Genomic DNA, 13,963 nt, shown 5'->3' on the forward strand with positions numbered 1-13,963 from the left:
ATTCAAGCAGGGCAGGCCGTACACAGTCGGGCTCTGGCTGTTGACCAGGGCAGGGTGCAGCTGTCTATTCACCCAGCCCTTAGTCAGGGCGGGGCAGCCACCAGTTAAGCCTCTGGCCTGTAATCAGGAAGAGCTGCAGTAGTCTATTTCCACGATCCTTAAGCAAGGCGGGGCAGCCAACAGTTAAGGCTGTGGCCTGCAATCAGGAAGAGCTGTCATACCAGCCAAGTGCAGGGGCTCAGGTAGGGGATTGAACACTACGCAGTCTCAGGTTTGGGGTGAGTGTCACATGCAGTCCAGGACACGCAAGCAATGGGTTGAGCTGAGGAGCACAGGCCTCCTGGCCTACAGAGTGGGAGTACTCCACCCCAGGGGTTGGGTGGCACCAGCAACACAGGCCCACCCAACTCCACCATGTCCCAACCCAGGGACCTATCAGTGGCAGAGCAGTCTGCCACTGGGTCAGCCGGAATCCGTTCACAACATGCTGACTTGGTTCCAAGCTCGCTCTCCAGCGGGCTACTGGCTGGCTCCCCTGGGTTGCTTTCTTCTCTCCCCCTCAGGCTTACCTGGATCCAGGAGTCAGCCTCAATGTCCTTTGGGTACACTGCCAAGGGTAACAGTAGCAGCTCCTCTGCATCGAGAGCACTGGGGCTCCCTGGAAGCTCATGCTGGTCCCTGGGGCAACAGTAGTTCTTCCTGGTGTTTGCCTCCAACAGCAGGGAAGAAGTGTCTATCAATCACCTCCAGTGGCTTCTTCCCAGATAAGCAGCTGGGCCAGCCTTTTATATTTCAGCTTCCTGTCCCGCCCCCCTCCTTCTGGTGTGTGGGGCATGGCTCTCCTGACTCCTCCCACCTGGTGGCATGCGGAGTTCCCTGCACATCTGCATCTGAGGGGGGCAATGCCTCCTCGCTACAGAAGACATGCCCTTGCAGGAGTGGGTGGAATCCTAATTTGGCTCCTCAGAGCAAAATAAAGATTTCACCAGAACTGTGGGAGGAGCTTTTATTGTCATCTGAATTAATGGAAAAACATCTGTAAAATAAAATCAAATATGACACCAGACTATTTATTACAAAATCCCCACAGCATTAAACAAATAACAACGCTGAACAGAGACATTTGTTTTATGTTCTGTTTTCAGTAATTATTTGCCAAGCAACTACAGGATAAGTGTACTTCACTCTACTTTCCAAGGAAGTACAAAGGGTTTTCTTAAAATGGCAACATAGGAATTGGACATTTCCCCCTCTTATCAACTGCTCCATCTGGTAAAGAACTTTGATTAATTGCTTGGCAAGATTCTTTCTGACCTCTGTGGTGGTTTGGGCGGGGAATATGTCTCTATACAATTTACAAATTCCAGTTTGGTTTTATGAATGACCTGTATTCTTCCATCTTATGACTGTCTTCTTCCTGTGCTTCTTGTGTTAAGTAAACAGGGGAGTGGTATCAACGTATTAATCTATGAATAAGTCAGTCATTAAAGACTATCAGCATCTGAACAGCTCTTATCTGGGAAGAACAAAGGAGTGACTGGAAAGAAGCCAATAAATGTATTACCTTACACACCTTGTCTCTCTGTTTTCTTCTAGGCTCTGTCTACACTAGAGAGCTTATAGCTGTGCAGCTATACTGATGCAGCGGCACCACTGTAAGATCTCTCGTGAGGCTGCTCTGTGCTGACAAGAGAGAGCTCTCCCATTAATGTGACTAATCCATCCCCAATGAGCAGTGGTAGCTATGTCAGCGGGAGAACATACATAGCACTGTGCACACTACCATTTATGCCGGCATAATTTATGTCGCTCAGGGGGGTTGATTATTCACACCCCTGAACGACGTAAGTTTTGCCAACATAAGTGGTAGTGTAGATATAGCCTAACGTCATTAATAAAAGTGGAGGGCTAAGAACTGATTCCTGCAGGATCCCTTTATGTAAGGGGACTTTACTAACATTCAGTGGGGGTGTTTTGGTTGGCTAGCTCCCGGAATTAAAAGGGGAAGGGTGGATGGGAAATCAGGACCCTGAGACTGACAGTCCTTAGAAACAATGGGGAGACACCAATGCTCTAGGTCAGCCTGAATGACAGGGCGGGCAGGCTAATCAGAGAGTCAGGAGGCCAGGGGGGTCCTGTCCTCCGTGTGAGCTGGATTTGCCTGCGTCAGACAGAGTGGGGCTGAGCTAAGGAGCAATCAGGGGCCCAAGCTGAGCTGGGGAGCAGAGCTGGACCAGATCCAGAGGGACCAGAAAAGCAGCCCAGAGAGAGCAGACCCTGTCCTGGGAGCAGAGCTGCAGCCCCAAAGCCAGAGGCACAGGCCAGAGAGAGCAGACTTGCCCTGGGTGCAGAGCTGTAGCAACCAGAGCCAGAGGGGCCAGAAAAGCAGCCCACGAAGCAGCCCATGAAGCACTTCTGGGAGCAGAGTCACAGAAGCAGTCCTCAGAGCAGACCTGTCCTGGGAGCAGAGCAGCAGCAACCAGAGCCAGAGGGGCCAGAGAAGCAGCCCAGGGAGCTGGAGGCAGAGCAGCAGCAGCAGCAGTGCTGAGACAGAGTGGTGGAGCTGGGGCTGGAGCAGTCTGGAGCTGGGTGAGGTGAGCAGCTGGGGAGAGCGAGGGCAGTGGGCCCAGCACAGGGAGACGGCTCAGCCAAGAGGCTCTGCAGGCCAGGCTTGGATCGTAACCCTGACAGGGCGGGGGTGACACTGGGAAGAAGGGTCCTACCACTTAGAGCCTGAGAGCGTGTGGCCACCACCAGAGCAAGTGTCCAACCCGCAGCATCCCTACAGCACAGCCAGGGCCTGAGAAGAAAGTCTGGGACCTACAAGGAACAGACTGTGAACTGCCCTAATATTCCAGAGACACTGTTTGTGATGTTCCCTGCCACAGAGCGGGGTGATGTGTTTTCCTTTAACCTTTCCCATTTTTCCTTATTCCTTTTTATACTAATTGTTGATTAAATAAATTGTATTTGCTTTAAATCATATGTAATGATCAGTGGGTCAGGGACGTGTCCAGCGCAGAGAGAGTACCCCGGAGTGAGGACACTCCAGCCCCTTCCCCAGGTGACTACAGCAAGGTTAGGGGTTGAGCCCCCCAGGAATCCTGGGCCCAGCCTTGTTGGGGTTGCAAAGACTCTGCCAGACAGGAGAGTGGGCAGGAAGGCCTCTGGGTAAAGGAAGCGGGAGCGAGGATCTGAGGATCCTTCCACTAGCCCATTTAACCGGGGTAGTGCAGAAGCCAGGAAAGTTCCCCACAATAGCGGGACCATTCCCCAGCGTACATCTAGAAACACACTGTTCAATAACGATTCCCCATTTACAGTTATATTTTTACATCTGCTAATTAGCCAGATTTTAATCCACTGAATGTGTACCATGTTAGTTTTATAACATTCTGTTTTTTTAATCAAAATGTCATCTGATACCAAGACAAATGTCTTACAGAAATCTAACTATATTACCTTAACACTATTACCTTTATGAACCAAACTTGTGATCTCATCAAAAAAAGATATCTAGTTAGTTTGGCAGGGTCTATTTTTCAGGAACAAATTGTTGATTGGCATTAATTATATTATGCTCCTTTAATTCTTTATTAATTGAGTCCCATATCAGCCATTACATTATCTTGCCCAGGATTGATGTCAGACTGACAGGTGTATACCTATCCCATTTACCCTTTTCAAATCTTGGCACATTAGCTTTGTTCCAGTCTTCTGGAACTTACCCAGGGTTCCCATATTTGTTGCAAATCAACATTAATGATTCAGGGAGATTCTCAGCCAGCTATTTTAAAACTTTTAGATGCAAGTTATCTGGACCCATTGATTTTAAAATGGCTAAAATAAGTTACGGCTGTTTAACACCTTCCTGAGATACTAGTGTAATGGAAGGAGTGCTATCATCAGCATGTGATGACACTACATATCTGTTTTTTTCCATAAAATAGAAATATTTATTGGACACTTCTGCCTTTTCTACATTAATATTGATTATTTAACTATTCCCATGTAGTAATGGACTAGTACCATTGTCAGGATTCTTTTTGTTCCCAATATACTAAAAAGAAACTTTTTCTTATTGTCCTTATCTCTACTGGCCATAGATCTCTCCTTATGACCCTTTGCTTCCCTCATCAATTGCTATAATTCCTAGCTTCTGATTTATAGTACTACCAACTTCTTTTTCTTCCATTGTTTTTTATGTCTAATTATTTTTATAGCTGTCTTCACTTCCCTTCTAAACCAGATTTTTTTTTAACCAATATGGCCTTCTTACTTAATTGTGGGATTGTGTTTGGGCATTTAATAAAATGTTCTTAAACGATTCCCAATTATGATTCACATTTTTCTGATTAAATTATGCCTCCTAGCTGATTTGGCTCATCATTATTTTCAGCTTTGTGAAACTGCCAGACCTGACTAGACCAGTGGACCACCTAGTTCAGTGTCCAATCTTTGACAATTCCACCTTCTTCTGAAGCATCTGGTACTGGCAAGAATTATGAAACAACCTGACTATAGGGATTGTTTTTTCTAAGTCTTGGTAGTTAAAAGTTGGTTTGTGGTCTGAAACATGAGTGTTTATATCCCTTATAAATGTTTATCCTAGTCTATATAACTGAGCATGTTCTCATAATCCATTTGCCCCCAGCAACAAATACTAACACAAAGAATTCTGAGAAAGTGGGCTATAAAGATATGTAATCCAATAACCAAGCAACAGAAGGTGCAGGAGCATTCAGTATCTCTGCTGCCAAGCACTTCCTCTCAGCAGGATTATCCAATTAAATACCTACTGGAACAGCTAAATATAATCTGACAAAGTGCACTCTACTATACATGAGAAATTTGAAGCTCTGCACACAAAAATGGGGGCTTTTGCGGCAAAAGCTAATTGCACTTGACAAGAAAATGGGGGCAACAGAGAAACATGTGGAGATGAAAATTGTCTCTCAGGACAACATGGCAGTTGACAGAGTGGATATTAAAAAATGCTTGTCAGGAACAAACTGCAGATTGCAGAAAGGAACCAGCTCAGGCGTAAGAATATTTTAATGCAGAGAGTGCCTGATGATAAAGACCTGTTTGACCTGGTGTCTGTTTGAATCCCAAATTCCATCACATCCTAGATAATCAAAAATGATGCCGTGGAGTAGAGATGCCACATTAGAGAGAAGGAAAACCAGAGCCAGATGAGGTGGGACTGTAGTCTTATAGCATTCTCCGATGCTGATGCCTGCAATAGAGGATCTCAGCAACTGAGCTGTCTATAAAATAAAAAGTGATCTAGGGTGGAGGAATTTTCCATATTCATTTTTTTGCACTGATGCAGCTGCACCACTGTAAGATCTCCCAGGTAGCTGCTGTATGCCCGTGGGCGAGAGCTCTCCGGTCAACATAATTAAATCACTCCCAACAAGCGGCAGTAGCTATGTTGGCGGTAGAGTGTCTTCTGCCGACATACTGCTGTACACACCGGTGCTTCTGCCGGTGTAATTTTTGTTGTGCGGGGGGGGGTGTTTTTTCACACCCCTGAGCGACATAAGCAACAAAAGTGCTAGTGTAGACATAGCCTCTGACAACACACAGAAAAAAACAATTAAATATTCTGAAAAACAATTCCATAAAGATAGCAGTATAAGTCAAGAGAAATGGAAGACAGTGCCATTACTTGTGATTACCACGGGTGTAAATTAGAGAAGACTCCAAGCTAGTGTCCTCAACACAGCTCTTTGGACCAAATTCTACTCTCAGTTATTCCCATACAACCACACTGACTTAAGATTGGAATTTGGGCCCAGGGTTTCTCATGAAAATTATCCCTTAATCATGATGTCAGAACTGAGCAAATCTTTTCAGAACAGAACACAACTCAGTGGGGCACCACTGGCAGCCCTAACCCTTCTTTTGTTATTATTAACTGTTTGTATTATCGTAGCATCTAGGAGCCCCAGACATAGGCCAGGACTCCATTGCGCTAGGCGCTGTATAAATAGAGACAGGATAGAACCTAGGAAGCCTGAGTCCCAACATATTCTACTGCTGTCAATAAAATAGTAATGGAAACCACTTGCAGAACATGTTAGCGTGTGGGGTAGAGGTCTGTGGTATGGCTCAAAATACTACAGTGATGAGCATCCTACAAAAGCTTGTAATTACTAGACATTTTTTCAAATAATACTTCAGATAGCTAATAATGCTGGAAGTAATATGTCCTTTAAATAAAACCTTTTAAATAAAACCTGTAATTCTGCAGATGAGAAAACCTCTCTTTGATTAGTTAAGCACATGGTAGGGATCAAATGTATCATTGATGTAAGTGGGTGCAGATCCATGGGCTTCAATCAGAACCTGCCCACTTATGCCAGCTGTGAATTTGTCACTAGATATGTAATGCCATAGTGAGCAGTTATCACTACTGCACCAACATTTATCATATAAAATTATTACATTTACATCTATCATTGGGCATAATTGAAAAGTAAAGACTCAGTCCTGCAAGGTGCTGTGTAAGTCCTACTATGGACTCAAATGCATTCAGCACCTGCAGGAAATGCTCAGCATCTTCAGGATTGAACTTTAAGTAATTATAAAAGAACATTGTCAAAGGATCAATATTTCCTACTCTGAAAATAAGCTTCCCAGCTCTAGGTGAATACATTTCTCATAATTTCCTCTGCTTTGCCTCAATTATGTAGTGGTGGCATTAGGAGACCTTTATGCTGTGATAATGTTCCATAGACATTATCTCTAATTCTGTTGCTTGAATAAAAACTGAATTTTCTTTCCTCAATAATTGTTTCTTTTAAATACATTTTTGAAAAAACCCTAAAATTTATTCCTGAGTACAGAAGATTTCTTCTTCTTCTTCTCAACAATCAGAACTGAAATGCTAATCACCTACTTAGAACATTTTTTCACAATTAGAAAGAATGGATTTTAATAAAGCTTCCCTTAATTAAGCAATGGTTCTTACATAAGAAGTCCCCAAAGGGAGATAATTCACTCTGACATGAGTTATACACCAGGACTTTCTCAGTGTAGAACTTTAATCTCTAAGATCACCTGAAGTCTAGTGGATTGAGGGTAGCTCTGGGTATCAGGAGACCTGGATTCTATTGGTGACTCGCTGTTGCCTTGCTTTGTGACACTAGACAAGTCACTTGCAGCCATGTTTTCTAAGATATCACCCTGCTTCAGTCTGGGGTGTTCAGAAAACTGGGGAACTTTTAAAATCATGTGTTGAGCACCTATGGATCCTGAAAACGTGGTCACATGTCTAAATGTGCAAGGCAAGTGGGTGCCAAAGACATTGCTGACCATCTCGGTACAAACTTGTCTAATGGACACGCTCATATTTATCCATGCCACATTTGTTCCCTCTTCCTAAATGTCACAAGTAAACCCCTGATGCCCTTAGCACGCTCTCCTAGCACTACAGTACCCCCCGTATTTGGACACCTGTTGTAGAAGGGGACAGCACACAGAGCCCAATATCACCAACCATGGCCGGAAACCCTAATAATAAGTGAGAAGGTATGGGCTTCAGTTCATGTGGTATGATGAGGCGATGAAATATTAAAGCTGGTTTTCATAATTTTTGCCATAATGTTGCAAACCTGGAATATGCAACAAAGGATATTATGATAAAGGGGCTCCCATATTGTAAAGGGAAGATAACAGAATGACCCCATATTGTTATATTTTAAGTGTATACTCTCACCATATTGTGCCTGACATTCTTGCCTACAGATTTGAAAACGCAGAACATTCTGATATATTGGGGTGGGCAAACTTTTTGGCCTGAGGGCCACACCGGGGTGCAAAACTGTATGGAGGGCCAGGTGGAAAAGGCTGTGCCTCCCCAAACAGCCTGGCCCCCGCCCCCTATCCACCCCCTCCCACTTCCCACCCCCTCACTGCCCCCCTCAGGACTCCTGGCCCCAACCCATCCAACTCCCCCTGCTCGTTGTGCCCTAACCACCCCCCGGGATCCCACCCCTTATCCAACCCCCCCCCATTCTCCATCCCCTGCCACCCCCCAGAACCTCTGCCCTATCCAATCACTCCCTGTTCCCTGTCCCCTGACTGCCCCCGACCCGAACCTCTGCCCCATCCAACCGTCCCCTGCTCCCTGCCCCCTGACTGTCCTCCGGGACCCTCTGCTCCTTATCCAACCCCCCAGCCCCGGCCCCCTTACCATGCCACTCAGAGCAGCATGTCTGGAGCCATGCCGCCCTGCATGAGCGTGTAGCCCTGCCGCCAAGAGCACTGCCCACGTGGCGCGCTGAGGCTGGGGGGGAACAGTGGGGGAGGAGCCGGGGCTAGCCTCCTGGGCCAGGAGCTCAGGGGCTGGGCAGGATGGTCCCGCAGGCTGGATGTGGCCCGCGTGCCGTAGTTTTCCCACCTCTGATATATGATAGGTAGGCGCTTCCCCTCTTAGCAGTGAGAGGTATAGAAAGATGGGCAAAATATTAATAGAGGCCCCCATGGCAGCATTTCCTTGTTCCATGCACACTGTGGCATAAACACATCCCAGAGGAACTGCGACATACTGCCAGACCCTACAGTTCTAATCCATCCATCCATGATAATGCGTGATCCCCATACAGTATGTTCAGTGGGTCATTCTGAGAAGTATGCCTATGTCATGGATCCGCAGGGTCTGTGCTGCACCCCAGTCTCTTAGAGGGACCCTGTTTAGTGTGCCAGATGCACAAGGGGTCCTAGTCTTCTTTGAGGGTAGGTCACGCAGCCTCACCACCTCCTAGACTGAGCCTCTGCCTTCCAGCACACCTGGTTCATACTGTGAGCTCTGCCCAGTGAGTCACACTTAGGGCATGGCTACACTTGCAGATGTAGAGTGCTTTGAGTTAAACCAGCCTTCATAGAGCGCAGTAGGGAAAGCGCTGCAGTCTGTCCACACTGACAGCTTCAAGCACACTGGCATGGCCACATTTGCGGCACTTGCAGCAGCATTGGGCGCAGTGCATTATGGGCAGCTATCCCAGCATGCAAGAGACTGCAATGTGCTTTTCAAATGGGGTTGGGGTGGCGTGGAGTGTGACAGGGAGTGTGTTGTGTGTATGTGGGGGGAGAGAGAGTGGGTTTTTGGGGTGCTGAGAGCATGTGAGCATGCTGTCTTGTAAATTCAGACAGCAGCAGATCCCCCTCCTTTTCCCCCGCCTCTCTCTCTCACACACAGCATTCCACACTAATGGTTGCTTTGTCTTGGAGCAGATAAGCAGCTGGCTGTCAGAAACAGAGCTTTTAAAGGGCATATCCACATTCCTACAGTGATTCAAAAACAATGACAAGAGTGGCCACTTGACTTAGGGGGATTATTGGACGTTTCCGGAGGCTGATCAGAGCGCAGTAATGCAACACCTCATGCACACTGGTGCCGCGGCGCTCCAGCGGGGGCACAGCAAACGTTATTCCACTCGCTGAGGTGGAGTACCAGCAGCGCTGTAGCTGCGGAGTCAGAGCGCTCTACGTGCCTTGCCAGTGTGAACAAGTGGTGACCTATTGCGCCCGGGGCTCCTTTATTGCTCTGTAACTTGCAAGTGTAACTAAGCCCTAAGGTGGACTCATGATAGAGACTAGTTCACTCTTCAAAAACTCATGCACCTCAGCCAGTATGTGCAGTGGCATGCAAGCAGTGTTGTCAAAACAGAATAGGATTTATTAGTCAACTGGAGTACAACATTGGAAGTCCTTAAGTTATCACAGAAAAATAAAGGTTAAAGCATAGTCAATTTAAGCCAGAGCTGGTCTGGTCAGTCTGGTCAAGCTAGAGTCATTCACCAGCCAAGATATAGCAAACTCCATTTTCAGGCTCTGTCTCTCTCTGACCTCCTTAATCAGTCCCTGTAGAAAGCCAGCTTCTTCCAGAAATAAACTCTTTTTTCCAGTCACCTCCCAAGTCCTTTGTTCTCCGGGTAGGGCCATGCTGAGTGCACAATCCCTGCTAAGAGGCAGGAAAAAGCTCCTTCTGGGTCATTGATAACTAGGGATCACCGTACTGGTGATGGAGGCTTTCCGTTTTCTTCTTGGGTTTTCCATTGATATGGGTCAGCGTTGGCCTCGCCAGTCCTTTTAATGACCCATTCAGTGTGCTCAGACAGGTAGGCAGCACACGCACACCTATGGCTTTTGGTCTGCCCTGAGAGCAGACTTAATCCTGTTTCTCCACTAAGTAGCATACACAGGTTTCATAACAATATTACAAAACATTCCCACTTTGTCACAGCTTGTGACTGGATGTACATGTCTGTCAGTTCCTTGATTATTTGCAGGGTTGTTGTATCTATGTTGGTCATAGGATATTAGAGAGACGAGGTGGGTGGGACACGGCAGTGTCCAGGGAGACAGCACCACCTCCACCCACTGACTCACCTCAGCAGACCACTGAGCCTGTCTGGGTTGTGAGTGGTGGGGGTTCGGCTCAAAAATTTTGAAAACTGCTCAGGGTACAGTGAGGGGGTAGCTAGAGCTGTGGGGGCGGGTTGTAACTCAGGGTGCAGGAAGGGAAGTAGCTAGGGGCTGTGTGCAGGCAGTGGGGGTAGCTCAGGGTGCTGGGAGGGGAGTAGCTAGGGGCTGTGTGCAGGCAGGGGGTAGCTCAGGGTGCCGGGAGGGGAGTAGCTAGGGGCTGTGTGCAGGCAGGGGGTAGCTAAGGTTGTGTGCAGGCCGTGGGGGCAGCTCAAGATGTAGGGAGGGGAGCAGCTAGTTGCTGTGTGCAGTCAGGGAGGTAGCTCAGGGTGCAGGGATGGGGTAGCTAGGGGCGGTGTGCGAGCGGGGTAGCCCAGGGTGCAGGGAGAGGGTAGCTAAGGGCTGTGCACCAGGAGGGCTCCCCTGTGGTCAGTGCTCCCCAAGGGCTCCCCAGAGCCGTGTCCCCCTGCCTGGGTGGCCCTTACTAGCTGTGTAAGCTGAGGAGCAGCCACAACCCCGGTCACCAGCAGCCAGAGATGGAACAACGCGGCTGCCCGCTCCATGGCACCAGCCAGAGCAGCAGCTGCCTGCACTGCCCGCCTGCAACTTCCCACTCTGACCTGGCCAAGGGATGGGGCCTTATGGGCAGGGAGAGGAGGAAGTGGGGGTGTGTGTGGAGCTGCCCTCGGGACTGTTCTGCTCTGGCACTGCGGGGATGGTGGCAACCAGTGCTCAGGGCTTCAGCCCACAGTGTGGGATGCCAGGACTCCCGGCTTCAGCCCCGTGGCGGGAGGGCCCCAAGGCTTCCAGCTTCAGTGCCAGGACTCCCAGCTTCAGCCCGATGATGGAGGGTGCTGCAGCTCGGGGCTTCAGCCCCATGGCAGGGGGCACCAGGGCTCAGGGTTTCAGTCCTGCGGCCAGGGAGGCACCGAGGGTCAGGCTTTGGGTTCCAGTTGTGGGGTCCCCCAGCTCCCCTGAAAGGGCTCGAGGCCCTTTGAGAACTGCTGTTTTATTGGACCAATTTCTGTTGGTCTTACACAGAGCTCTTCAGCTTCCTTGGTTGGCACGGAAAGAGTTAACTTCCTTTCCTGTTGAAAGGTCACAGCTGTGTGCCTTCACTATAAGGATATTCAGGAGAGGAGGGAAGCCCTGCTGTGGAGGAGAGAAGGATCTCTGCCCTACACTCTAAATATCTCCCCCACTACAGCATAACACTTCCTTTAAAAATAGCAGAGATTCAGATAAGTTAGAGATGGAAAAGACCTATGAGGTTACCAGGTCCATATCTCTTCCTATGCAGGATAAAGGTGCCAGTAAAAATATAGATACAGTGTTTCCGTCTTTCAATGCTGTGCTGCCACCTGCTCCTTCTGCAGCAGGGGGAACAGCAAGAGGGTGAGGCAGAGAGTTGCTGATTTGCTAGTAGACTATAGCTGCTCGTGACAGCTGGAAGCACCAGTGATAGGGCATCCTTGCAGCCTAGCTACATGAGTGAGAATCCATCTAGGCTGTGGTAATTAGGGCTCCCAGCTGGATAAGTATCCCCTCTCACCACTTCCCCCCGGAACCCAGTGTGTGAACTCACAACTATATATTCAGCAAAAATGCTGATGTTTGCATTACCCTGAGATAACATGCTTCCAGGGTTATTAAAGGATGGATCACTATAAACCAGCTCTGTGTTAGTTCATGGTAACACACATGTTGGTGGTTTAATTGGATAAGTAAATGAGAAAGAGACTAGAAGAAACGTCAGTTTCTGAAGCGGTATGGATGCTCTACTGCCCTGCCAGGGAATTCATGGAATTAGTTTTTGTCTCTATGACAAATACCAAATTATTTTTTTTTAACTTTCACATTCATTTTTCATACATATGCTAGAAACCTTGCTCAGCCCTAGCGTTTGAATGAGGAATTGACAAAATCTAAAAACAAATATGAAAACTGAAATACATCAACGCACTTTTATTTTCAGTAAGGCTATTCATCACTTGCTTCCTTATCAAATGGTTTCCGTTTCATATGTTCATCAAAGCTTGTGGTTCACGTTCTCAATCTGAAAAGGATTTTTTTTAAAAGCTGAAATCCAGTTCTTCTCTGTAACTGCAGAAGCTGATAAAGCAGATGAGTGATTTTTTGCCTGTTCTCATTACTAATGGGAAACCACTTTTGGAGTTAATCAGTTACTCTCTGCAGTCCACTCTTAGCATTGCTCACAAAACAATCAGTTCCACTAGAACAATCAGTGGAACACTTTGCTGTACAGGTAATTGGTTTTGCCACTCCCAGCCCAGCAATTAAATATGCATCCCTACAACCCCTCAAAAGTTCTGCTCCCCCAGCCCCATCTCTGCTCCTCCTACAGTTCCAGGGACTCTTCACCCCCTGTCCCAGGCCTAGGGGGACAGCTGATGCAAGGTCCTTTTGTCTGTCTTCCATAGCCTGGGAGAGGGGGCAGCTCCATGGGATCTTAACCCCCTCTGCCCCTTCCCATGGCAGAAAGGAGCAGATCCAGGGATTCTTCACCTCCTCTCCCCCCTTCCCAGGCCTAGTGTTGTGGGAATGAAGAGGGGAGGGTGGAGGAAGGAGCAGAAAGTAGACTGGTCAGTCTTCCACAGGCGGAGTGGGAGGGGAAGGAGCAGAGCCACCCTGAACTACTGGGCTCTTTATGCTAGCTCCTCCTCTTGGGAGAATGGTTTCTGCAACTCCCTCTTCCCTACCCAAAAACTCCTCTCGCCTCTTGAGAGAGGGAAGAGAGCTCTCCCTGCTTCCTGCAGCAGCCCTGATTGGCTGCTCTTCCATAGAGTGGAAGGCAATCTATCAGGCTGGAAATGGCATGAGGCCTGGAGCTATCAGATTGGTGCCATCAGGAGCTAAAATCACAGCAGGTGGCAACACAGCAGATAGGATAGTCAAGCACATAGATTTGGCATATTCATTTGTAAGGATAAGGCCTTTTCCTGTAGCCATACTGTAAGGTCTGAGGCCTTTGTCTGTGGCCATATTAGGAGAGCAGCAGCCATGAGCTAAAAGTCACATCCTCCCATTCCATCTAAATTACATTAAAACAATGTAATATTGGGCTGTTAAAAAGCTGAGCCTGTCCTAATAGTACCCACCATCACCAGATAAAGAAACAGATCTTAAGATGGTTAAAGAAAACTTTGTCTGATGGCATTCTGTCTGGAAAGAAATCACTTATCAACAGTTGTGATTATAAAATCTATACTTCTCTTGTTTTGCATTTATGGTCCTTACTTCTCTATTGTTTATCTGTATGGTCTCTGTCTGTTGCATAATTAATTTTTCTAGGTGTAAATCAATTAAGGTGGTGGGATATAATTGGTTAAAGGATTGTTTTACAATATGATCGGATTGGTTAGAAAATTGTTCAGTAAGATTTTAGTAAAATGAATGGTTAAGGTATAGCTAAGCAGGACTTGAGTTTCACTATATAAACTGGGGTCCAAAAGGAAGTTCTTTAGGAACGAACTCGAGGACACAGCCCCAAGATCAGAGCTGCCAGACC

This window comes from Lepidochelys kempii, chromosome 1 (assembly GCF_965140265.1).
Source record: "Lepidochelys kempii isolate rLepKem1 chromosome 1, rLepKem1.hap2, whole genome shotgun sequence".
Classification (NCBI taxonomy): domain Eukaryota; kingdom Metazoa; phylum Chordata; order Testudines; family Cheloniidae; genus Lepidochelys; species Lepidochelys kempii.